Source organism: Grampus griseus, assembly GCF_964374135.1.
Source record: "Grampus griseus genome assembly, chromosome: 2".
NCBI lineage: Eukaryota > Metazoa > Chordata > Mammalia > Artiodactyla > Delphinidae > Grampus > Grampus griseus.
In genome coordinates this window covers 76004003-76028254 of record NC_139018.1, presented here as the reverse complement: position 1 = coordinate 76028254, position 24252 = coordinate 76004003, and the positions used below count along the sequence as shown (strand labels likewise).

Below are 24252 nucleotides of genomic sequence, written 5' to 3'. Positions count from 1 at the left end.
GAGGGCTGGCCGTCGGCAGAGCTAGGGTTTCCCAGATGCTGTCGCCGTGCCCCCTCCCACAGTGCCCAGGTGCAAAGTCCTGAGACTTGGAGCGCGCGCGAGAAACGGGTTGGAGATGATGAGTCAGAAGCCCAGAGCACTTCTCATCCCCCTCCCCCGGGGCCTACGCGCCTGAGGAGGACGGACTGGCTGGGGAGACGGGTGGACTGGGCAGGAAGAGGGAGGGACACGGCGACCCGACCTAAGGTTTCCCGCCTCTTGCGAGCACGCCGGTGTAAGGAGCCCGCGTTGCCGCCACCCTTTCTCTCCAAGGTGGGAGCGGGACTGCGCAGGCTCAGCCTCTCGGCAGACCAGCCGACCTTTGATCCCAGCTGCGGGGCGGTTGCTGAAGTTCTGGTTTTGCTCAAACCCCACCGTTTATGATCTTTGCAAGTGTGCAAGGATGGCAGGCTCAGGTGGGCTTGAGAAAAGCCCAGGAAAACGGGAGCACCCTGTAGCACCAGCCCGACAGCTTACTAGCGGCTAGAAAAACTAGAAGTTGACCAGAGCTGCAGTACTAAGAGAACTCACCCCAAATTCACATAGTGCCCAGGATGGGTGTGCGCCTCACACTCATTTTTGTTCCCACTTGAGAAGGCTTCTTTCCCTAGAGAATGCTGCTTCTCCGGGCTTAGCCAAGCCCAGGCACCAGTGAGGAAAGAGCGCAGCCTGGCTGCGTTGCCCTGACATTGCAGTGGCGCCAGCGGCAGCTCCTTTCTGTTTGCGACACCTTGGGTAATAGTCGCCCTATGACAAGATTGTGTGACTATTAGTGGGTGGGGACAGTTCTGGGATTAGGCTCTGGAATGGTGAAAACAAGATCTGGGCCTCCCCCTTCTTCTCCTCCCAGTCTAAATGCCAGAATAATGGAGAGCTCATCTGTGAAGGACTCAGAATGCTTTCTTCAAAATCAGAAGGTGGTGGTAGCTGAGGAAGCTGGGGGTAAAAATCAATTCATTCTCACTGTCTTCCACTTAGGAGCAACAGCTTTTAGTGATATGATCAGATGTCTAGAAATTGCATTTTAGTTCTTGGAGAAGTTCAGTCACCACGCAGATGAACCTTGTATCAGGTTAGGCTAGGTTATGCTGTGGTAACAATGCCAAAATCTCAGTGGCCTAAAACTGCAAAGGTAACTCTCACACTACATGTCTAGGGTAGTCTGGCAGGCTGCTCTGCTCCTTGTAGGTGATTCAGGTAACCAAGCCCATGGAGTGCCACCATTTTGAGATCCTATCGTGTAACCATGAGACCAATACCCCCTATCCCCACCCCCTTCCCCAGTTGTGAAGTAAGCATGAAGAATTGTTCATGGGCTCTTAAATGCTTCTGCCTCAAAGGGATACATATCACTTCCACACACACTTCATGGGCCAAAGCAAGTCATACAGTCGCACGCAATTTCAGGATGGTTAGAAGGGCGATCTCTTCATATGCCTGGAAGGGGAGTAGAAATACTTCATTAAAAGAAGGGGAGGTAGTAATTTGCAATGATTCTTGAACAGCTTAGCAGTTGGAATTCATCCATTCCAGCAGTTATGCCCATATCTACTTCTTTGGTTTTGTTCCATGAACCACTAAAATGAAGTTCTTATTTATTTATTTATTTATTTATTTTTGTGTTGGGTCTTTGTTGCTACGTGGGGGGCTTTTTCTAGCTGGGGTGAGCAAGGGCTACTCTTTGTTGTGGTGCACGGGCTTCTCATTGCAGTGGCTTCTCTTGTTGCAGAGCACGGGCTCTAGGCACATGGGCTTCAGTAGTTGTGGCACGCGGGCTCTAGAGCGCAGGCTCAGTAGTTGTGGCACACGGGCTTAGTTGCTCCGCAGCATGTGGGATCTTCCCGGACCAGGGCTCGAACCCGTTTCCCCTGCATTGGCAGGTGGATTCTTAACCACTGCGCCACCAGGGAAGCCCCTAAAATGAAGTTCTTAATAGAAATTTTCCTCCCAGAATAATAATGGGAGTCAGGAAATCTAGACTCTGGTTTTGATGTGTAAATTTGGGCAAGTCAGACCTCTCTGAACTACATTTTGCTTAAATGGAGATTATAATATTTACCCTCTCTATCTTACTGGAGTACCAAGGCTCAAATAAAATCACACATGAAAAAATACTTTAAAACTATAAAGCACTTCAGAGGTTGAAAGTAAATTGCCTATAGGGACGAGAAGTGGTGTAAATGAGTGAAGCAGATTAGGTATGAGTTAATGAGTGGTGGGAACTATGGCAAACTAGAGAGCCCACATTCTGTTTAAAGACTAACTGCACTCATCTCTACCCTATTGCCATGTGGGACTGTGGGCTTGGTATTGCCATTGTTCCAATTTTCCTATAAAAGTCAGAAACTCTGACTTTTTAAATGTGAAATCTTCTGATTTTAAAATGTTGATAACTGATTTTTTAAAAATTGAGGACCAGATTTGGCCTATAGTCCTTCAGTTATTGTCTCTCCATTATACAAACATACGGTAGAAATTCAGGTTTTAGATATGCAATATGGTTCTTGTAGCCCTTGAGACCTGTTCTGAAATTCAAGAGTCTTGGAGAGGCTTAACATTAGGTTCTTAAAACCTTTTTTTATCATATCCCTCTCATATTGGTTCTCAGGGAGGGGGCATTTTGCCCCCAGGGGTTATTTGGTAGTTTTTGGTAGTGACAGCTTTGGGGGGAGGAGGAATATATAACCAAAGGAGCATTAGGTGATAAGTTGGAAGATCAGAGATTTAGCCCCAGTACTACTGATCCCCCTTTCCTGTGCGTTATCCTCTGCCAACTGCAAGTGAAGACTGTGTGAGACTTGGCCTGTGGGCCTCATTATGCCCACCCCCCATCCCACCCAACACTGCCTATTGCCAGAGTCCCTAGCTGCTCCATGAAAGCATTCTGCTTTGCTGCAATGCTGCCCAGCAACCTCTGTATCTGCCCCTTCATCAGTTTGGCAGCCTCTGTGAAAGTCACTGGTATTTTACTTGAATTGCTGCCCATTGGAACTTCACAAAAAGAAGTGACTGTGACAAGGTTCCTGCTGACGTCAGTTTTTAAAGGCCTTGACCCCTATCCGTGCTTTAAGCATTGGAGAAATATGTGGCTTCGTATGCAGCTGAATTCCGTGGTGGTTGGGAAATTCTCCATGTTGATGAATTTTACCCTCATTTCTTTGAAATTCAGTAATGTATTCTGGCCTCGAATACATGATTATAGACAAGTGACCTTTCCCCAATGAAATATCTGCTTTTGCAGATGGTTCAGGTTTTGCGTCCTGGGCTGTGTCCTCTGCTGCCATCTCGTGGCCTCTTTGCTGCCCCGGTCGAGGTCTCACAAAGGGCCTTCCCGCAAGGTAATGGCGTGTGTCATCGGCTTAGTTGGAGAAGGAGTTTCTGCGCATTGCGGGGCGTGCTCCCAAATCCCTCCCCTGCTGTGAATCCACCTGGGCGGCCACACATGCCTCTTGGTGCGTCTCGAGTAGGCTGGAGGCGCAGGGCCCTTCCGGGTCATTCTCAGCCCCTTGGGCCTCTATGTGTTATGCAATCCTGGACTCCAGCCACGAAATCAGTACACTCAACTATCCAGGAGTAATCGGAGCTGACCTCGCCTGCTTGGCCTGATGAATGCCCCGCAGCCTCTTGCCACTCGCCATCCGGGGCTGGGATATTCTTTATCTTAGTGAAAAGAGATGATTACCTCGTCAGGTTTCTGGATTTCGTTTTCTTGTCTAGGCCCATTTTGGGTTGCTTTGTGTACATGCGCTTCATTCTTGACTTGCCCAGCGGTGCTGCCTCAATTTCGATGTTTGATTGCTGGATTGAGCAGGACGGTGGCAGTGTGTCACTGTTAGGCAGTGTCTCCTATAAATATGACAGGATCTGAGCACTGTAGTGATCAGAGGTCCATCTCCAGGGCACAGGGAATCTAGGAGACTGCCCTAATAGCTGGGTTACTGGTGACCGAGCAGTGAGTGACTCATGCAGGAGGAAAGGCAGGAAAATTTTATTTGGTGCTAATTTTTTTTCATTATAATAATGTGTTTAAAACCTTCCAATTGTTAAAGTAAACGTGTAGAACTGTCCCTTAGTTGTTAACCCCACCTGTATGCTTTACACATGTTTGGCTTCTTCTGGAGAGCCCTGACTCTACCAGGCCCCCCTTATCCCTAACCCCAGAATTGGAGGAGGAAGGGGAAGAGGAAGAGGAAGGAAGAGAGGAGGAGGAGGGGGAGGAGAAACCGCTGCCTTTAGTGTTTGTTTTAATCTGCTTTTCCCTGTATAAAAATTCGGGGGGGCGGCGGGGCTTCCCTGGTGGCGCAGCAGTTGAGAGTACGCCTGCCGATGCAGGGGACACGGGTTCGTGCCCCGGTCCGGGAAGATCCCACATGCCGCAGAGCGGCTGGGCCCGTGAGCCATGGCCGCTGAGCCTGCGCTCCACAACGGGAGAGGCCACAACAGTAAGAGGCCCGTGTACCGCAAAAAAAAAAAAAAATTCACGGGTAAGGGCCTCCTTGTATGGCCTCCGCCATTTCTTAGGCTACTAAAACTGGTGTGCATAGCCGCTCTTTAAAATTCAGATGCCGCTTACTTAATGAGAGTTGTCTTCTGTTTCTCTTGTTTTTCCTTCTTTGCATACATTTTTTCAGCCATATTTATATTTTGTGTTGCATGTTATTCTTGATTCTACTTATCATCTGAATCTTTGGTTTATTTTTCTTATCAGAAACTTTTCCTGTGTTCTGTCCAGAGGGAATGAGTCGTCTTTGTTGATTCTTGTTTGTTTTTCCTTGCCTTTATAAAGTTTTCTTGTTTATAATATTTTTCCACAAGTCCAGGCTCCCCAGATATGATTTAATTTGTTTTGCTTCTTAATAATTATGTGCTCACTTTTTAAGGAAGATGCTCGCTTTATAAGGAAAATGCTTTGCACCCACTCTTATGCTTTAGGTAAAGTGAGAGGACTCAAAGTCATGGCATAAGAGAAACAGGATTGATGTCTTTGTAAATCTCAAAAATAATTATGAGGAAGAGAAGCTGTTCTTTGTGAACCTAAGAAGTGAAGCTGGATCCAATGGTTATGTATTATAGAGAGGCCAGTTTTAGACCAAAAAAGAGAAACTGAACACCTTTCAAAAGATGAGCTGCTTTGAAGTTAGGCTGTCAACCTCTGGGTCTGTTTGAGGTGTTTTGTGCAGTGCGCTTCTGCACAGATAGGTTGTTGAAGCAAGTTTTCAAATATCACCTGAATGGTTGGAATAGATAACCTTTAATTTCTCCTCCAACACTAAGATTTGGTTTCTCAGCAGTGGTGGTGTTTTTTTAGTAGACCCATCCATACTCTCTAATCTGAATGACCGGTGCTGGGCGAAAGTGTAAAGTATTCCTCTAGTCCCTAGAACAGAGTTTATCAACTGTGGCACTACTGACATTTGGGTCAGATAATTCTTTGTTGTGGAAGGCTGTCCCTTGCATTGTAGGATGTTTAGCAGGATCCCTGGCTTCTAACCACTAAATAAATACCAGTAGCACTCCTCCCCTTAAATGTGACAACTAAAAATCTCTCCAGACATTGCCAAATATCCCTTGGGGAGCAAAATTGCCCCCCCATAGGGCATGAAAACCAATGTCCTAGAGAGATATGATCAGAAAGATTTCAAGAACTTAGTGTTTAACTTCTCCAAGATTCTTATATTTAAAAGGAACCTACAAAGACCTGCAAGAACCATATTGCACACTCAAAACCTTAAATATTCTCTTTGTGCCCCCATTCTCCCTTCTGGATTTTCCGTCATTTTTTTTTAAATAAATTTATTTATTTTTTGTTTATTTACTTTTGGCTGCATTGGGTCTACATTGCTGCACACAGGCTTTCTCTAGTTGCGGCGAGCGGGGGCTACTCTTCGTTGTGGTGTGCAGGCTCCTCATCGTGGTGGCTTCTCTTGTTGCAGAGCACGGACTCTAGGCACGCGGGCTCGGTAGTTGTGGCGCACGGGCTTAGTTGCCCCGCGGCATGTGGGATCTTCCCAGGCCAGGGATCGAACCCGTGTCCCCTGCATTGGCAGGCGGATGCTTAACTGCTGCACTACCAGGGAAGCCCCTGAATTTTCCATCTTAACTGGTGTTATCACTTGGTCACATAAGCGGAATGCTAAACTCTTCCTCATTTCCTGTAGCCAAATGCTCACCACACTCTATAGATTTTCTTCCTGCTCTTGAATCAGTCTTCTCCTCATCACCACCATCCTTGCCCTAGTTCAGGCCCCCACCACTTGTCACCTACTACAGAAAAAGCTTCCTAAATAGTTTCTGTGCTTCCAGGATCATCCTCCTGGAGGATCTTACACATAGCCACATAAACATGACCACATAGCTTCCCTGCTTAAAAGCTCTTCAGTCATCTCCGTCCTATAAGATCAGCTCCAAGCTTTTTTAAATGGTGCAATGATCCCTGTGATCTGACCCCCGCCTTTGCAGTGTCATCTCCACATGCCCTCCCTTGCACTATACTCTTCAGTGACAGCAATCTGAGGAAGGTGGCATTGGTGTGCAGCCTTAAAATTTTGTTTTAATTATTAATTAATATGTATGAGAAACACTTCCACCCCATCTTTGAGCTTTACCCTCTCCCTCTTTTTTTTTCTTTTTGATTAGCCCAAGGATGATGATGATGACAGCAATGACTCAGTGATGGGCGGGGTGGGGGTCAGGGCTGTTTGTTGCTCACATTAATAAGAAGTCAGAACAATTAAAATACCAGTGATAAGTCAAAGCCATGTCATGTCAAAATAGCTAAGTCGGGCTTCCCTGGTGGCGCAGTGGTTGAGAGTCCGCCTGCTGATGCAGGGGGCGCGGGTTTGTGCCCCGGTCCGGGAGGATCCCACATGCCGCAGAGCGGCTGGGCCCGTGAGCCATGGCCGCTGAGCCTGCGCGTCCGGAGCCTGTGCTCCGCAACGGGAGAGGCCACAGTAGTGAGAGGCCCGCGTACCGCCAAAAAAAAAAAAAAAAAAAAAAAAAAAAAGCATCTCACTTTGGCACATATGTTTCTTTTTTTTTTTTTTTTGGACCTTTAGTAATATTTATTATTGCAATTACAAATAATGCTGCATTGAACATTCCTATACATGCATCTTTTCATACATTCATAGTATTATCAGCAGGTTCAATTCCTAGAAGTAGAATTCTTGGGTCAATGGCACATATGTTTCTTACTTCTATGCCTTATTCAAGCTGTTGTAACTAGTCCTAACCCCATATTGCTAACTGGTACTGTTTCTTTAAGACTCAGCTTAGTCTTCACCTACTTTGGGAAGCTTCCCTGACCTCTCCCATCACCACCAACACTGTACTCTTACAGTGCTCTACACACAGTTCTATACGTATTGTGAAGAGGATCAGAATGCACCACCCCAAAATGTGCCACATTGGCATGGGGATTGTTTTTATTGGGAGACAAATAAGAAGCAGCAAACTCAGAAATTGCTCTCTGCCTTCCCCCTATCTGAGTAAAAATGGGATGTAAATTTCCCTTTGTGAAGGTCTTCCCCGCCCTCTCTCATGGCAGGAGGAAGAAAAACAACCATTAAACTGCAGACAGAGAGTCAGCACCATGAATGGGTCTATACAAACAAACCTTACTAAAATCACACTTACCTTCCATCACTTTCCCCTATATACTTACTTTCCTGCAATCTACGACCCCTAGGAGCCCAAAATGCTTTTCCTTTGTCTTGTCACTTCTCCACAATTTCTCACCCTTTGTTAAAATGGTATATAGGACTTTGCTGGTAGCACAGTGGTTAACACTCCGCCTGCCAATGCAGGGGACACGGGTTTGAGCCCTGGTCCTGGAAGATACCGCATGCTGCAGAGCAACTAAGCCCGTGAGCCACAACTACTGAGCCTGCGTGCCACAAGTACTGCAGCTTGAGCACCTAGAGCCCATGCTCTTCAACAAGAGAAGCCACTGCAATGAGAAGCCCGCACACTGCAATGAAGAGTAGCCCCTGTGCAGCAATGAAGACCCAATGCAAAAAAAAAAAAGTTATATAATACCCTGTGTCTAATCACCCCCGAGCCTTCATTTCTTTTCTGTGAAGATCCTCTGTATACATAAAAATTGAAATATTAACATCAAGTGAAATGTGTATGCCTTTTCTCCTGTTAATTTGCCTTTTGTCAATTTAATTTGCAAGCACCAGCTACTAAACCAAAGAGGGTAGAGAAAAGTTTTTCCTTCCCCTACAATTGAAATTATCATTTATGTGCCCACCTTTGAAGAGAGAACCGTGTTTTATTCATCTTTATAACCCCAGAACCTAGCTAAGTGAATGGCATAAGGAGACATTCAATACATGTTTACTGAATGAATGAATAAATTAAATCAGAAGGAGTCTTAGAAGGCATTCTACTCAACACAGAAACTCCTGTGCAACATTCTGATAGTCATTCAGTCTCTGCTAAAACATTAACAGTAATGGTGCTACTAGAGAAAATTACTCAAACATGGCAGCTGGTGCCACAAAAAATTCATGATCTCAAACTGCAACTAGATCCTAAAGGCAACCCCATAATACTACTATTGGCAGTTCTAAATTTCCACAGCTTCTACTTCAAGTTTTTTGTATTGTTTTGTTTTCAGTAGTTATTCTAAAGTGCATCTGGAAGAATAAACAAATGATAATGAAAGAAAAGGAAGGAAGGAAGGAAGGAAGGGAGAAAGAAGGAAGAACGGGCTTCTAACAAGAAGAGTAATAAGGTGAGACTTGGTCTATCAGTTATTAATGTGTATTATAAAGATGAAAAATTAAAACATTATGGTATTGACATCAGAATAGACAGATGAATGGAATAGAATAGAGTCAAAAAAAGAGCTCAAGTATATACAAAGATTTAATATATTTTAGTAGCACTATTTCTTATCTGTCAGTTAATCATAAACTAATTTTTTTCAATAAGTGATGTTGGAATAACTGCATAACTATTTGCACTAAGTTACACTTCTATCATACTCCATGCACCAAAATAAATTCTAGACTTAAATGGAAAAAATCAAAACCATAAAAATATGAGAAGAAATATAGGTAATTATATAACCTGGGGCAGATGAGAACTTTTAGATATAACACTAATAGCAGAAACTAAAAAGAAAAAGATTGATTTTACATTAAAATTTTTAGGCTTTCTATAAAAAAAATTACAATAAAGATAAAGTTCAAATGTAAATTTAAGAAAGGATGACTGAGAGTAACATATAGCTAAAAGATTGTTAGTATTAATATTGAATCTTTTCTTATAGAAAAACTGATAAAGACAAAACAGCCAGTTTACCAAATAAAGAAATTTAAATGGCCAATAAATCTATGAAAGATGATATATATTAATAGTAGTTAAATAAATACAATTTATTTATATTTTTGGCTGCACCTTGCAGCATGAGGGATCTTAGTTCCCCAACCAGAGATTGAACCTGTGCCCCCTGCAGTGGAAGCATGAAAACTTAACTACTGGGCCACCAGAGAAGTACCTAAATAAATGCAATTTAAAACAGTAAGATGCCATTTTGTGCCAATCACATTGTTATTTTTAAATGCATAAAACCCATCACTGGTGAGTGTGCAAGGAAATAGGCACTTTCTTATACCTCTGATAGGACGGTAAATTGGTACAACTGTAATGGAAAGCAATTTAACATCTTGTATATACAGGTTAAAAATTATATACCCTTGGCCCAGCAATTCTGCATCTAGGAATTTTCTGCAGGAATACTTTTGGACATGTATAAGGAGTTACCTATTGAAATGTTCAGTACAGCATTAATTTTTCAAGTACAAGCAGTTCTAAATGTCTAACAATAAGGTAGTTGATCTTTAAAGTATAATAAATGTAGAGATTGAAATATTATACTATACTATACTGGCATAAAAAGACTAAAAGATGTCCATGGTATATTCCTAAGTGGAAAAAAAAAAAAAAGCACATTGCATCATTGCATCCAGTTAAAAAATGGCAAAAGTCTTGAATAGACATTTCTCCAAAAAATTTGCAAATGACCAAAAAACACATGAAAATGATGTGGCACATCATTAGTCATTAGGGAAATACAATTCAAAACCACAACAAGATACTACTTTACCACTTCACAGCTACTAGGAGAGCTATAAAAACAACAGCAACAAATGGAAAATGACAAGTGTTGGCAAGGATGTGGAGAAATGGAACTCTCATGTATTGCTGGTAGGAGCGTAAATGCTGCTGTGGAAAATAGCTTGGCGATTCCTCAATAGGTGAAACATAGACTCGTCATATGAGCCAGCAGTTCCTCTCCTAGGTATATACTAAGTAGGTGTTCAAACAAAACGTTACACATAAATGTTCATAGCAAAAAGATGGAAACAACTCAAATGTCCATCACCTGATAAATGCATAAACAAAATGTGGTATATATCCATATAATGAAACACTTCTTATTCCACTGTGTACAACATGGATGAACCTAGCAACTATGCTAAGTGAAAGAAGCCAGACACAAAAGGTCACATATTGTGTGATTCCATTTATCTGAAATATCCAGAATAGGCAAATCCATAGAAACAAAAAGCATTTTAGTGGTTGCCAGGGGCATGACTACTTAATGGCTATGAGGTTTCCTTTTGTGATGCTAAAAGTGTTCTGGAACTAGATATTGGTAATGATTGCACAGCACTGTAAATGTACTAAATGCCACCAAATTGTATATTTTAAAATAGTTAAAATGGTGAAATTTATATTATGTGAATTTTACCACAATACAAGAAGTGCATTACAAAACAGTAGGTATAGTTGGTTTTGTTTTTCTAGAAGTATATGCATAGGAAAAAAAGTGTAGAAGGGTAAATATCAAACTACTCTGGTCATCCATGGTTGTCATTTAGGACTAATGTTCTAACTTTTCTACAATAATCCTCAATTACTTGACTCCTTTTTAAAACATGCTATAGAATAATATTTAATGAAAGAGAGGAGCGTTCATCATGTAATGCCCTCCAAGTCCATTCATGTTGCTGCAAATGCAAAATTTCATTCTTTTTTTAAGGCTGAGTAGTATTCCACTGAACATTTATACCATTTCTTCTTATTTGTTCATCTGTTGATAGACACTTAGGTTGCTTCCACCTCTTGGCAACTGTGAATAATGCTGCATTGGGGTGCATCCAAACCAGTATATTTGAACAAAACCAATTTTATTGTAAAAACACATATTGCATAGAACAAAAACCTACTGGAAGTATATATGCCAACATATTAATGGTTATATTTCAGGGGGTGATTATAGGTGAATTTTATTTACTTTTAAAAAATACATTTTCAAAATTCTTCCAGTGAATATGTATATATATATATATTACCTCCACAATCTGGGTTTTAAATATTATTTTAAAGTTTTCCTGGAGGATACATGAGCATCGTGGTAGTGTGAGAAGCTCCCTTTGTCTCACCGCTTCAATTTACAACTAGTAAAACATCCCTAACTCAAGAAAATTTCCCTACCCAACATAGCAGAATGCTAGAGAGATCCACACATCTGCATGTGAAGGTGGGTGTACTGGAACACATAGAGGAGGCAGAAGTGGGGGGAACAGCGGAGGCAGTGCCCATGATCCCAGCTCCCCGGCCACAGCAGCTGAACCCGGAGCCCCAGAGAACCCTGTGGCAGGAGGAGGGGCAGCAGACACAGCTTCAGCCTCCTGGCTGCACCAGTGCCTATGGGTGCAGGAAACTGGGCAGCAGCACTGATGAGGCCAAGACTCAGTCCTTCCAACCGTGGTGACGCCCACAACTCTCCCCCCCTCCCCCACCCTCGCCCACGGCAGCGGCGCCTGCAAACCAAACAACCCCAGACATGGCGGAGGTGCCCATGACCCTGGATCCCCCACCAATCCTCTCCCCTCACTGTGGTGGCAATGCCTGCAACCCAGTCAACCCTGGACAAGGCAAAGGTACCCGCCATCCCAGTGCCCCTGGTGGCGACGCCAGCAACACCAGAGGCACAAGCAGCTATGACAAGGGCACCAGTGACACCTCTGGCAGAGGCAGTGGAAGATGGAAAGTGCCGATTCTCAAATATAGAACAACTCAGGTAAGAGAAACCAGAACCTTGTGCTATAGCGCCACCTACTGAAAAACAAAAGAAAGGCCTTCTAGTGACCAATCTGTTAAATTGTTAAAATCAAAGTAAACAAAACTACCTAAAGAAGAAAGGTTTTCGCTACTTCAGATACGCTGGCAGAGGACCAATTCATCAAGCACCATAAAAGAAAACATGCTAACACAGTATCAAAAAAAAAAAAAAGAAAAAAAAAAGAAAATGACAAATCAAACTTAAAGTCACAGAAGATTTTAATCTATTAGAGAATTCAAAACTAGCTGTCATGAAGAAATTCAGCAAGAAAACACAAAAAGGCAGCTCAATGAGCTCAGGAATAAAATCAATGAACAGGGGCTTCCCTGGTGGTCCAGTGGTTAAGCCTCCACCTTCCAATGCAGGGGACATGGGTTCAATCCCTGGTCACAGAACTAAGATCCCACATGCCAGGTGGTGTGGCCAAAAAAACAAATAAAATAAAATATAATCAATGAACAGAAGGAATATTTTAGCAAAGAGATTGAAACTCTAAAAAAGAACTAAGTAGGAAATCTGGAGCTGAAGAACTCAATAAATGAGATGAAGAATGCATTAGAAAGCACTGGAAATAGAGAAGACCATATGGAAGAGAAAATTCACAAGCTCAAAGACAGAAATCTAGAAGTGATTCATGTAGAAGAGGGGATAGAACTAAGTTTTGTGTTTTCTTTTGTTTTTTAATGAAGAAATTCTATGAGAACTATCTAACTACCTTAGGAAAAGCAACATAAGGATAATGGGTACCCCAGAAGGAGAAGGGGGGAAGAAGGGAGCAAAAAACTTATTTAAAGAAATAATAGCTGAGAATTTTCCAAATCTGGGGAAGGAACTGGATATATACGTTCATGAAGCTAATACTACACCTAATTATATCAATGAAAAAAGACCTTTTCCAAAACACATTATATTAAAACTGTCAAAAGTCAGTGACAAAGAAAGAATTTTAAAGTCATTGAGGGGAAAAAAGACAGTAACCAATAGGCTATCAGCATATTTCTCAACAAAAACTCTACAGGCCAGAAGAGAGCAAAATGACATACTCAAGATACAGAAAGATTAAAAACTGTCAGCCAAAAATACGCTAACCAGAAAAGTTATCATTCAGATATGAAGGAGAAATGAAGTCTTTCCCAGACAAACAAAACAAAAGTTGAGGGATTTCATTACCACTAAACCTATTTACAAGAAATGTTGAAAGGAGCTCTTATACCTGAAACAAGAAGGCAAAAGTATGCAAAACTTTGAGTAAGGTGACAAATAGTATAAGAAAATTAGAACTCTGTATCAGAATAGATTATAGATTGTTAAACAATTATAGCATAAAGGTTAAAGCGGAAAAAGTATTAAAAGTAACTATAGCTACTTCAATTTGGTAATGAACTCACAACGTAAAAAAGGACAATTTGTGACAATAAAAACATGAAAAGGAAGAGGAATAGGACAAAATCTGTATAGGCAAATGAAGACAAGATGCTATCAGCAGAAAAAGAAACTATAGTCCTAAAAAGGACTATTTTATCTATGAGATGTTTTATACAAATCTCATGGTAACCACAAAAAAAATCTGGAACAGAGACATGAAACATGAAAAAGAGGAAACAGAAAAACATCATGGAAAACTACCAAACCAAAATGACAGACAGAAACGTAAGGAAAAAGAAACAATGGAGATAAAGAGGAACCAGAAAACAAAAGATAAAATGGCAGGACTAAGTCCTCATCTGTCAATACTCACCTTAAATGCAAATGGATTGAATTCACTAATTAAAGGACAAAGAGTGGCTGGATGGATTAAAAATCAAGACCCAACTCTATGCTGCCTCCAGGAGACTCAGCTCAGCTCTAAAGACAAACAGGCTCAAAGTGAAGGGATGGAAGATGATACTCCAAGCAAATGGCAGCCAAAAGAAAGTGGATATAATTAATACTCATATCAGGCAAAATAGACTTCAAGGAAAAAAGGTAACAAGAGATAAAGAGGGACATTATATAATGACAAGGGGGACAATCCATCAAGAAGATATAACATTTATTAATATATATGAACCTAACATAGAAGCACCAAAATATATGAAGCAATTATTAATAGACCTATAAGGAGAAATTGACAGTAGCACAATAATAGTTGGGGACTTTAACATCCCACTACATCAATGGATAGATTATCCAGACAGAAATTCAACAAGAAAATATCAATCTGAAATCATATGGACTTAATAGATTTACACAGAAGACCCCATTCAAAAGCAGTAGAATACACATTCTTCTCAAGTGCACATAGAACATTCTCAAGGATAGACTAGATGTTGGGATACAGAACAACTCTCAGTAAATTTAAGAAGACTGAAATCACATCAAACGTCTTTTCCCTACACAACAGTATGAAACTAGAAATCAGTTACAAGAAGAAATCTGGAAAAATCACAAATATTTGGAGACTGAACAACATGCTACTGAAAAACTATTGGGTCAATGAAGAAATCAAAGGAGAAATTTTAAAAATATATGAAGACAAATTAAAATATGACATACCAAAATCTATGGGATGCAGCAAAAGCAGTACTAAAAGAAAAGTGTGTGGCAGTACAAGCCTACCTCAAGAAACATGAAAAATCTCAAACAATCTAACCTTACACCTAAAGGAGCTAGAAAAGAACAAATGAAGGCCAAAGAAGGAAATAATAAAAATCAGAACGCAATTAAATGAAATAAAGACTAAAAAGATATCAGAAAAGGTCAATGAAAGTAAGAGCTTGCTCTTTGAAAAGATAAAAAATAGAGAAGGCTCAGACAAAATCAGAAATGAAAGAGAAATTACAACAGAAACCACAGAAATACAAAAGATTATAAGAGAATACTATGAACAGCTATACAACAACAAATTAGACAACCCAAAAAATAAATCCTTTGAATCATACAACAAAGACTGAATCATGAAGAAATAGAAAATCTGAATAGACTGATCTCTAGCAAGGAGATTGAAACAGTAATAAAAAACCTCCCAAAAAACAAAAGTCTAGGACAGGGTGGCTTCTCTGGTGAATTCTACCAAACATTCAAAGGAGATTTAATACCAATCCCCAAACTATTCCAAAAAATCGAAGAGGAGGCAATGCTTCCTAACTCATTTTACAAGGCCATTATGCTGATACCAAAACCAGACAAGGGCAACACAAAAAAGAAAATTACAGGCCAATATCACTGATGAATATAGATGCAAACATTCTCAACAAAATATTAGCAAACTAAATACAATAATACATTTAAATGACCATGCACCATGATCAAGTGAGATATATTCCAGTTATGCAAGGATGGTTCAACATTTGCAAGTCAATCAACGTGATACACCACATTAATAAAATGAAGGATGAAAATCATATGATCATCTCAGTAGATGTAGAAAAAGCATTTGACAAGATTCAACGTCCACTTACGATAAAAACCCTCAACAAATTGGGTACAGAGGGAACATACCTCAACAAAATAAAGGCCACTTATGACAAGCCCACAGCTAATACCATACTCAATGGTGAAAAACTCTCTAAGATCAGGAACAAACTCTCTCTCTAAGATCAGGAACAAGACAAGGATACCCACTCTCATCATTTTTTAAAAAAATAAATTTATTTATTTATTTTTGGCTGCTTTGGGTCTTCGTTGCTGTGCCCAGGCTTTCTCCAGTTGTGGCGAGCGGGGGCTACTCTTCATTGCAGTGCGCGGGCTTCTCATTGTGGTGGCTTCTCTTGTTGCGGAGCACGGGCTCTAGGCGCGTAAGCTTCAGTAATTGTGGCACACGCGGGCTCAGTAGTTGTGGCTCACAGGCTGTAGAATGCGGGCTCAGTAGTTGTGCACAGGCTTAGTTGCTTCACGGCATGTGGGATCTTCCCAGACCAGGGCTTGAACCTGTGTCCCCTGCATTGGCAGGCAGACTCCCAACCACTGAGCCACCGGAGAAGTCCCCACTCTCATTATTTTTATGCAACATAGCATTGGGAGTCCTAGCCAGAGCACTTATACAAGAAAGAGAAATAAAAAGCATCCAAATTGGAAAGGAAGAAATAAAACTGTCACTATTTTCAGATGACATGATTTTATATATAGAAAACCCTAAAGATTCCACTAAAAAATTATTAGAGATAATAAACGAATACACTAAAGTTGCATGGTACAAAATCAGTATACAAAAATCAGTTCCATTTCTATATGCTAACAATGAACTATCAGAAAGAGAAATTAAGAAAACAATCACATTTACAATTGCAACAAAAAGAATGATAATAATAAAAAAAAAGAATGATATACATAGGAATAATTTTTTTAATTTTTATTTTATTTTATTTGCTATACAGTAGGTCCTTGTTGGTTATCCATATTCATAGGAATAAATTTAACCAAGGAGGTGAAAACCCTGTACACTGAAAACTATGACATTGTTGAAAGAAATTGAAAAAGACACAAAGAGGGCTTCCCTGGTGGCGTAGTGTTTGAGAGTCCGCCTGCCGATGCAGGGGACACAGGTTCGTGTCCCGGTCTGGGAAAATCCCACATGCCGCGGACCGGCTGGGCCCGTGAGCCATGGCTGCTGAGCCTGCGCGTCCAGAGCCTGTGCTCCGCAACAGGAGAGGCCACGGCAGTGAGAGGCCCACGTACCGCAAAAAAAAAAAAAAAAAAAAGACACAAAGAAATGGAACCATATTTTGTGCTTATGAATTGAAGAACAATTTTTAAATGTTCATATTACCTAAAGCAATCTACAGATTCAATGCAATCCCTTTCAAAATCCCAATGACATTTTTCACAGAAATAGAACAAAAAATTCTAAAATTTATATGGAACCACCAAAAAAAAAAAACCCTCAAACAGCAAAGGCAATCCTGAGAAAAAAGAACAAAGCTGAGGTATCACACTCCCTGATTTCAAATTATACTACAAAGCTAGAGTAATCAAAACAGCATGGTAGGGACCTCCATGGTGGCACAGTGGTTAAGAATCTGCCTGCCAATGCAGGGGACACAGGTTTGAGCCCTGGTCCGGGAAGATCCCACGTGCCGCAGAGCAACTAAGCCCGTGCGCCACAACTACTGAGCCCGCATGCCACAATTACTGAAGCCCGTGTGCCTAGAGCCTGTGCTCTGCAACAAGAGAAGCCACTGCAATGAGAAGCCTGCACACTGCAACAAAGAGCAGCTGCTGCTGGCCACAACTAGAGAAAGTCCATGCAGAGCAACGAAGACCCAATGCAACAAAAAATTAATTAATTAATTAAAAAAAAAAAAACAACAAAAAAACCCAGCATGGTATTGGCAGAAAATCAGACATACAGATCAATGGAACAGAACTGGGAGCCCAGACAAAAACCCAAACATATATGAACAACTAATTTATGACAAAGGAGTCAAGAACATACAATGGGGGAACAGAAAGTATCTTCAATAAGGTGTTGGGAAAACTGCACAGTCACATGAAAAAGAATGAAACTGGACCACCATCTTACACCATACACAAAAATTAACTCAAAATGGATTAACAACTTGAATGTAAGACCTGAAATCATAAAACTCCTGGAAGAAAACATAGGCAATATGCTCTTTAACATTGGTCTTAGTAATCTTTTTGGATATGTTTTCTTAGGCAAGGGGAACAAAGTCAAAAATAAACAAATGGGTAGGAATTCCCTGGTGGTCCAGTGGTTAGCACTCCATGCTTTCACTGCCAAGGACCCAGGTTCGATCCCTCGTCAGGGAACTAAGATCCCACAAGCAGCGTGGCGCGGCCAAAAACTAATAATAATAGAATAAACAAATGGGACAACATCAAACTAAAAACATCTGTCTAGCAAAGGATATCATCAACAAAACAAAGACAGCCTACTGAATGGGAGAAGACTTTTGCAAATCATATATCTGATAATGGGTTAATACTCAAAGTATATAAAGAACACATGCAACTCAACAAAACCAAAAAAACCTGATTGAGAAATGGGCGGAGGCTATGAATAGACATTTTCCAAAGAAGACATACAGATGGCCAACAGGCAAATGAAAATAAGTTCAACATCACTGATTATTAGGGAAATACAAATCAAAACCACAATGAGATATCACCTCACACCTGTCAGAATGGCTATTATCAAAAAGACAAGCAATAACAAGTGTTGGAGAGGATGTGGAGCAAAGGGAACCCCATACACTGTTGGTGGGAATGTAAATTGGTGCAGCCACTGTGGAAAATAGTATAGAGATTCCTCAAAAAATTAAGAATAGATCTGCTATACGATTCAGGTGTTCCACTTCTGGGTATTCAAAGAAAACAAAAACACTAATTTGAAAAGATATACGTACCTCTGTGTTCATTGCAGCATATTTACAGTAGCCAAGATATGGAAACAACCTATGTTCTTATCAAAAGATGAATGGATAAAGATGTGGTATATATATACCATTCAGCCATAAAGATGGTATCTTGCCATCTGCGACAACATGGATGGACCTTGAGGGTATTATGCTAAGTGAAATAAGTCAGATGGAGAAAGACAACTATTGTATGATTTCACTCATGTGGAACATAAAAAATAAATAAGTGAACAAACAAAACAAAACAAGGGGACTTCCCTGGCAGTCTAGTGGTTAAGACTCCACCCTTCCACTGTAAGTGGTGAGGGTTCAATCCCTGGTCCAGGAACTAAGATCCCACATGCCACATGGCATGGCCAAACAAACCCAAACAAACAAACAAACCAACCAAAAACCTCAAAAAACCCCACATAGACACAGAGAACAGATTGGTGGTTACTAGTTGGGAAGGGGGTTGAGAGGGAGGGTGAAATAAGTAAATGGGGTCAACTGTATGGTGATGGATAGAAACTAGACTTTTGGTGGAAGGCACACTGTTGTGTATTCAGAAATAGAATTATAATGTTGTACATATGAAACTTACCTCAATTAAAAAAATAAAATAAAATAAATATGCCATTTCCCAATCAAACTGAAAAATGAAAGTTACATCAACTTGAAGCGGAAAAAAAAGTTTTCCTTATATTGAGACCAAAACTCATTTTACTTGTTAAATGAAACCTTTAGTTGGGGAAAAACTGATAGAGTTTTAAAGGTAAATAACACCAAAGAATCTGGAAACCACTAAAATTATGGTGGAAGAGAACATTCAGAGAGACAAGTAAGCATTTGCTTAGAAAGGAAAAAAATCTCTTTTACAGCTGAGTCAAAGATGTTGTTATTGCAGGGGAGAAATACCTTTCAAAAAGAGAAAGGCAAGCAAAGAAAAGAGAATAAAGATGCAACAGAATCATATTAAGAGGTACAGACTAGATGTTCCTTTTGCAATAGATTGTAACAAACAGTGCCAGGGAATTAAAAAAGAACTCAGGAAGGAATTAGAAAACTATTGACCAAATCTGTGATCTCTGACTACAGCTGCCAACTGGGTTGCAAGACATATGGGTTGCAAGTGTGGTTTGTGTTCATGAAAAAGCCTTCAGAAGGGGCCTGAGAAAATAGCAGTTATGAGCAGTCATGTAGCATTTATAATAATAATAATTATTATTTTCTTTCTTTTTTAAATTTATTTATTTTTGGCTGCGTTGGGTCTTTGTTGCTGTGCGCAGGCTTTCTCTAGTTGCGGAGAGCGGGGGCTACTTTTCATTGTGGTGCACGTGCTTCTCATTGTGATGGCTTCTCTTGTGGAGCATGGGCTCTAGGCGCGTGGGCTTCAGTAGTTGTGGCACGTAGGCTCAGTAGTTGTGGCTCATGGGCTCTAGAGCACAGGCTCAGTAGTTGTGGTGCACGGGCTTAGTTGCTCCGTGGCATGTGGGATCTTCCCTGACCAGGGATCAGACCCATGTCCCCTGCATTGGCAGATGGATTCTTAACCACTGCACCACCAGGGAAGCCCCCAATACCTTTATTTCTAATGATAATATTTACATGTGCCTTTGTCACGCTTACTCTATGCTTGACCCTGTCTTAAGCACTTCTAGTGTTTTAACTCACTTAATCCTCACAACATCCCTAAAAAGCAGGCATTATTATCCTTGTTTTACAGTTAAGGAAAATAAAGCACAGGAAAATTAAGTTCACATCCAGGAGTCCCTGCTCTAGAGTTCTTGCACCTAATTATCCACATTTTAGAGATGAACTAGAATTAAGTTTATGACTCATTTCATATTTTACTGAGAAAATAGGAAAATCTAACTAAAAACTACTTCGTCTTCTTCACCAAGCTACCGAACTACCTGGGCCTATACCTGTCTGCCTTCTTTCCTGTTACAATGGATGAACTATTCTCACTACCATCTAAGGCCAATCCCCTCATTTGTGTACAAGACTCCAATCCCTTTTCCTTACTCATGGGCTCTGCTCTTCTAGTTATACCCTCTCTCCTGCGCCATCAATTTCTTCCTCTATAGCCTACAGATAGATTACAGTATCTCCCATCTTTGGAGAAAAAAAAAATTTGTTTCTACCATGACACTGCCTATTTTCTCTGCTCTCCTATGTCAATGTCAGTGTGAATTACGTTTAGTCACATATAACACAAAATCCAGAATAGAGTAGTATATATAAGGCAGGGTTTGTTTTCTTTTATATAAAGGAAGCTCAGAGGTAGATATTATGGGTTCTTATTGTCCCTAGGGACCCAAGCTCCTCTGTCTTCCTGCTCTGCCATCCTTAGCGTAAAACTTCCAGCCTCAATATTACCTCATGACCCAATATGGCTACTGTACTCCAGACATTTTATCTATGTTCCAGGCAAATAGAAGTAGAAAATTGGAGGAGGGAAAAAAGAAGTAAATCCTAGGCTTTCCTCTGCACGACTGTACTGAAAATGCTTTTGCCAAGTTCACCAGTTACTTCCATATTTTCAAATTTCATAGTAAATTTTCTGTTCTCATCTTATTGAACTCTCAGCAACATGGGACACACTAACCCCTCCTTAGTTTTGAAACAATGCTTTCATCTGACATCAGAGACTCCACATTCTCCTAGTTTCTTTGTACTTCATTGGCTGCTTCTTAATTTCCTTTACTGGATCCTCCTTCTCTTCCCAATCTCTAAAGATCAGTTGCCTCAGGCTTCATTTCTTGGTCCTCTTCTTTATCTACTCTGTTTCCCTAATGATCTCATTCAGTCCCATGACTTTAAATACTCTCTATATGCTGCTGATCCCATCAGTTTATTATCTCCAGACATGACTCTGTCCTGAATCCTAGACTCATATATTATCTCCATTTGGATGCCTAATAGGGATCTCAAGTATAACATGACCAGAACAGGACTTCTAATTCCTACCTTAAAAAAAAATCTTCTCTTCTCCCTCAATCTTTCCCATTTCAATCAATGGCACTACCATTCACACAGTTCCGCTGGACAAAAACCTCAGAGTCATCCCTGATTACTTTATTTTCCTCCCCTTCCTCATCCAATCCTTTAGAAAGTCTGGTCTACTTAATGTCCAAAATATATCTCCAATCCAATAACCTCTTATACCGCCAACATTCTTGCCCACACCATCATTGCCTCTCATCTGGTTTATTTATTTATTTATTTTTCATCTGGTTTATTATAATAACCTCTAACCCTTTCCCTTCCTCCAGGCTTGTTTCCACTGATGGTCAGGATTAATAGTTACAAGAAACAGAAACTAACCACTGATTTAAGCAGAAAAAGAAATAATTTGAAGGAACACGGGCAGGGAATTTGGAGGTAAACTGGTGTGCAGCATTGGTAGGGTGGATAAGAGAACACAGCAGATAAAATCATGACATGCCGTGCATGGAAACAACCCCCATGGATACCATCCCCAGTGGTCTAGGATGCTGCCACTAGTTTTACCATGAAGGGGCAGGCAGTGACTGTCTCAAAGCAACTCTGCAGAAGGAAAGAGCAGAACTTTAAGAAGCTTTTCTTCACCTACCTTCTCACTGCTACCCTCCACCATAGTGTAGCCCCCAGTCTCTCTTTCTCTCCTCAGTACCCATCTTCTTCCCCCCCTTCCCACACACTCTAATTCAAGACAGACTTTTTAGTTTCCCTAAGGGTTTCTCACAGAGGTAGTGATTATGGTGGTTCATTCCTGGATTCTATGCTTACCTCTTACTTTACATTTTCTCCACGGTTGATTTTAGAGGAAAAAGCCAGTGACCTGAGCTTATTTGCCAGTTGCTGGTGTTCTCTGGTTCTTTACAAGTTCCTGTAGTTATTGGAGGAGGTTATTGCATTGTTATTGAAAGGAGGGGTTGGCCCAGAGATATTTTTAACCCCCAAATTGTACAACTTAAAGGAGGCTGATTTAGTGTCATCGATGCAATAATCCCTGGGAAAGGATCTGGAATACATTGTGGATTCACGTTCATCTTAATTAACTCAACGAATACTTGGGTGGTTATTGTAAGCTAGGTGTGGTGCTGTGTACTAGGGGAAAAAACAAAAAAAGGAATTGTCCCTGACCTCTAGTGGAGGAGGAGAGGAATTATCTATTATAATTATAATATTGTAAATAAAGATAATTGCATACCTTAATAGAGCCATGCACAAGGTCATTAAGTATATAGGATCCTTGGCAAAGTGCTGTTTCATGGAAAGGTAACATGCGAGCAGAGAACTTGAAGAATGTGTAGGAGTTTTCAAAGAAAGCGAACAGAAGGAAAACGTTACAAGCAAAGAAAAAGTACAGTGTGAGGCAAAGAAAAAAGGCTTGAGAAAGCATGGGAAAATATAAAATAGATCAGTATTTCTAGAACATAAACTGTGAATGAAAATAGGTGCTGTAATTCATCGCTGATAGGTGTGTAAATTGGTTCAACTCTTCAGGAAGGCCGTTTAGCAATAACTCAAAATATTAAATGCATATACTATTTGGTCAGGAATTTGTATCCTGCAGCATTGTTTGTAATAGCAAAAGATTTGAAACTACCTAAATATCCATGAAAGAGGGAATTGGTTAAATAAATGATAGGATATCCAAACAATGGAAGAGTATGCAGTTATAAAAAAGAACGAAGCAGATCTGTAGGTACTAATATGAACTAGATTTCAAGACATACATTGTTAAATGAAAAAATCTGGGTGCTGAGCACTGTGAATACAACATTATAATTTTTTATTGTTTTTTGGAGGGGGCGGGGGTGACTTCACACAGGTGCATAGAATATCTGGATGAGTTCACAAGGAATAGGTAACAGGAGCTGCCCCCTGAAGATAGGGACTGGGGATCTGGAATGGGAGGCAGTGACTGACAGGTTCTAAAATGGTCCCAAATCATCTCTGCCTCCTAACATTCATGCCCATGTGTAATCCGTTCCCCTTCGAGTGTGGACAGGATCTGCAACTTGTTTCTAGATAATAGAATACAACAAAAGCGATGAATGTCACTTCTGTGATTATGTTAAATAGGACTGTAATTTCCATCTTGCTAGCAGACTCTACTGAACCTCACACTTGCTGGATTTTATGAAGTAAACAGCCATTCGGAGAGGTCATATGCCAAGGAACTGAGGATACCTCTGGCTAGTAACCCACAAGCACAAGGAACAAATCCTGCAACAGTGACGTTAGCTTGGTATCCTTTCCCAGAGGAGCCTCAGATGAGCCACACCCAGGACTCAGGTGAGCCATGCTCATATTCCTGACACACAGAAAATGATATAATAAATGTGTGTTGTTTTAAGCTTCTAAGTTCACGGTAATTCATTAACACAGTGTTAGATAACTAACACAGAACCTGACTTATTTTTCTTGTAATACATTTTTAATGCTTTTAATCATGTGCCTGTAAAACCTACTTAAACAGACTTATTTTTCTTGTAATACATTTTTTTAAACATCTTTACTGGAGTATAATTGCTTTACAATGGTGTGTTAGTTTCTGCTTTATAACAAAGTGAATCAGCTATACATATACATATATCCCCATATCTCTTCCCTCTTGTGTCTCCCTCCCTCCCACACTCCCTATCCCACCCCTCTAGGTGGTCACAAAGCACCGAGCTGATCTCCCTGTGCTATGCAGCTGCTTCCCACTAGCTATCGCTTTTACATTTGGTAGTATAT

At 40.6% G+C, this 24252-nt stretch overlaps 1 long non-coding RNA gene across 1 annotated transcript in view; it reads left to right on the top strand.

Annotated features, from left to right (window-relative positions):
* LOC309819122 overlaps nucleotides 1–24252 on the top strand; it is a 57866-nt gene that overhangs the window by 192 nt on the left and 33422 nt on the right. The window contains exons 2-3 of the long non-coding RNA XR_014296420.1: nucleotides 8663–8779; nucleotides 23622–23808. This is a non-coding gene — a long non-coding RNA (uncharacterized lncRNA). The remainder of the gene's footprint in view (nucleotides 1–8662; nucleotides 8780–23621; nucleotides 23809–24252) is intronic.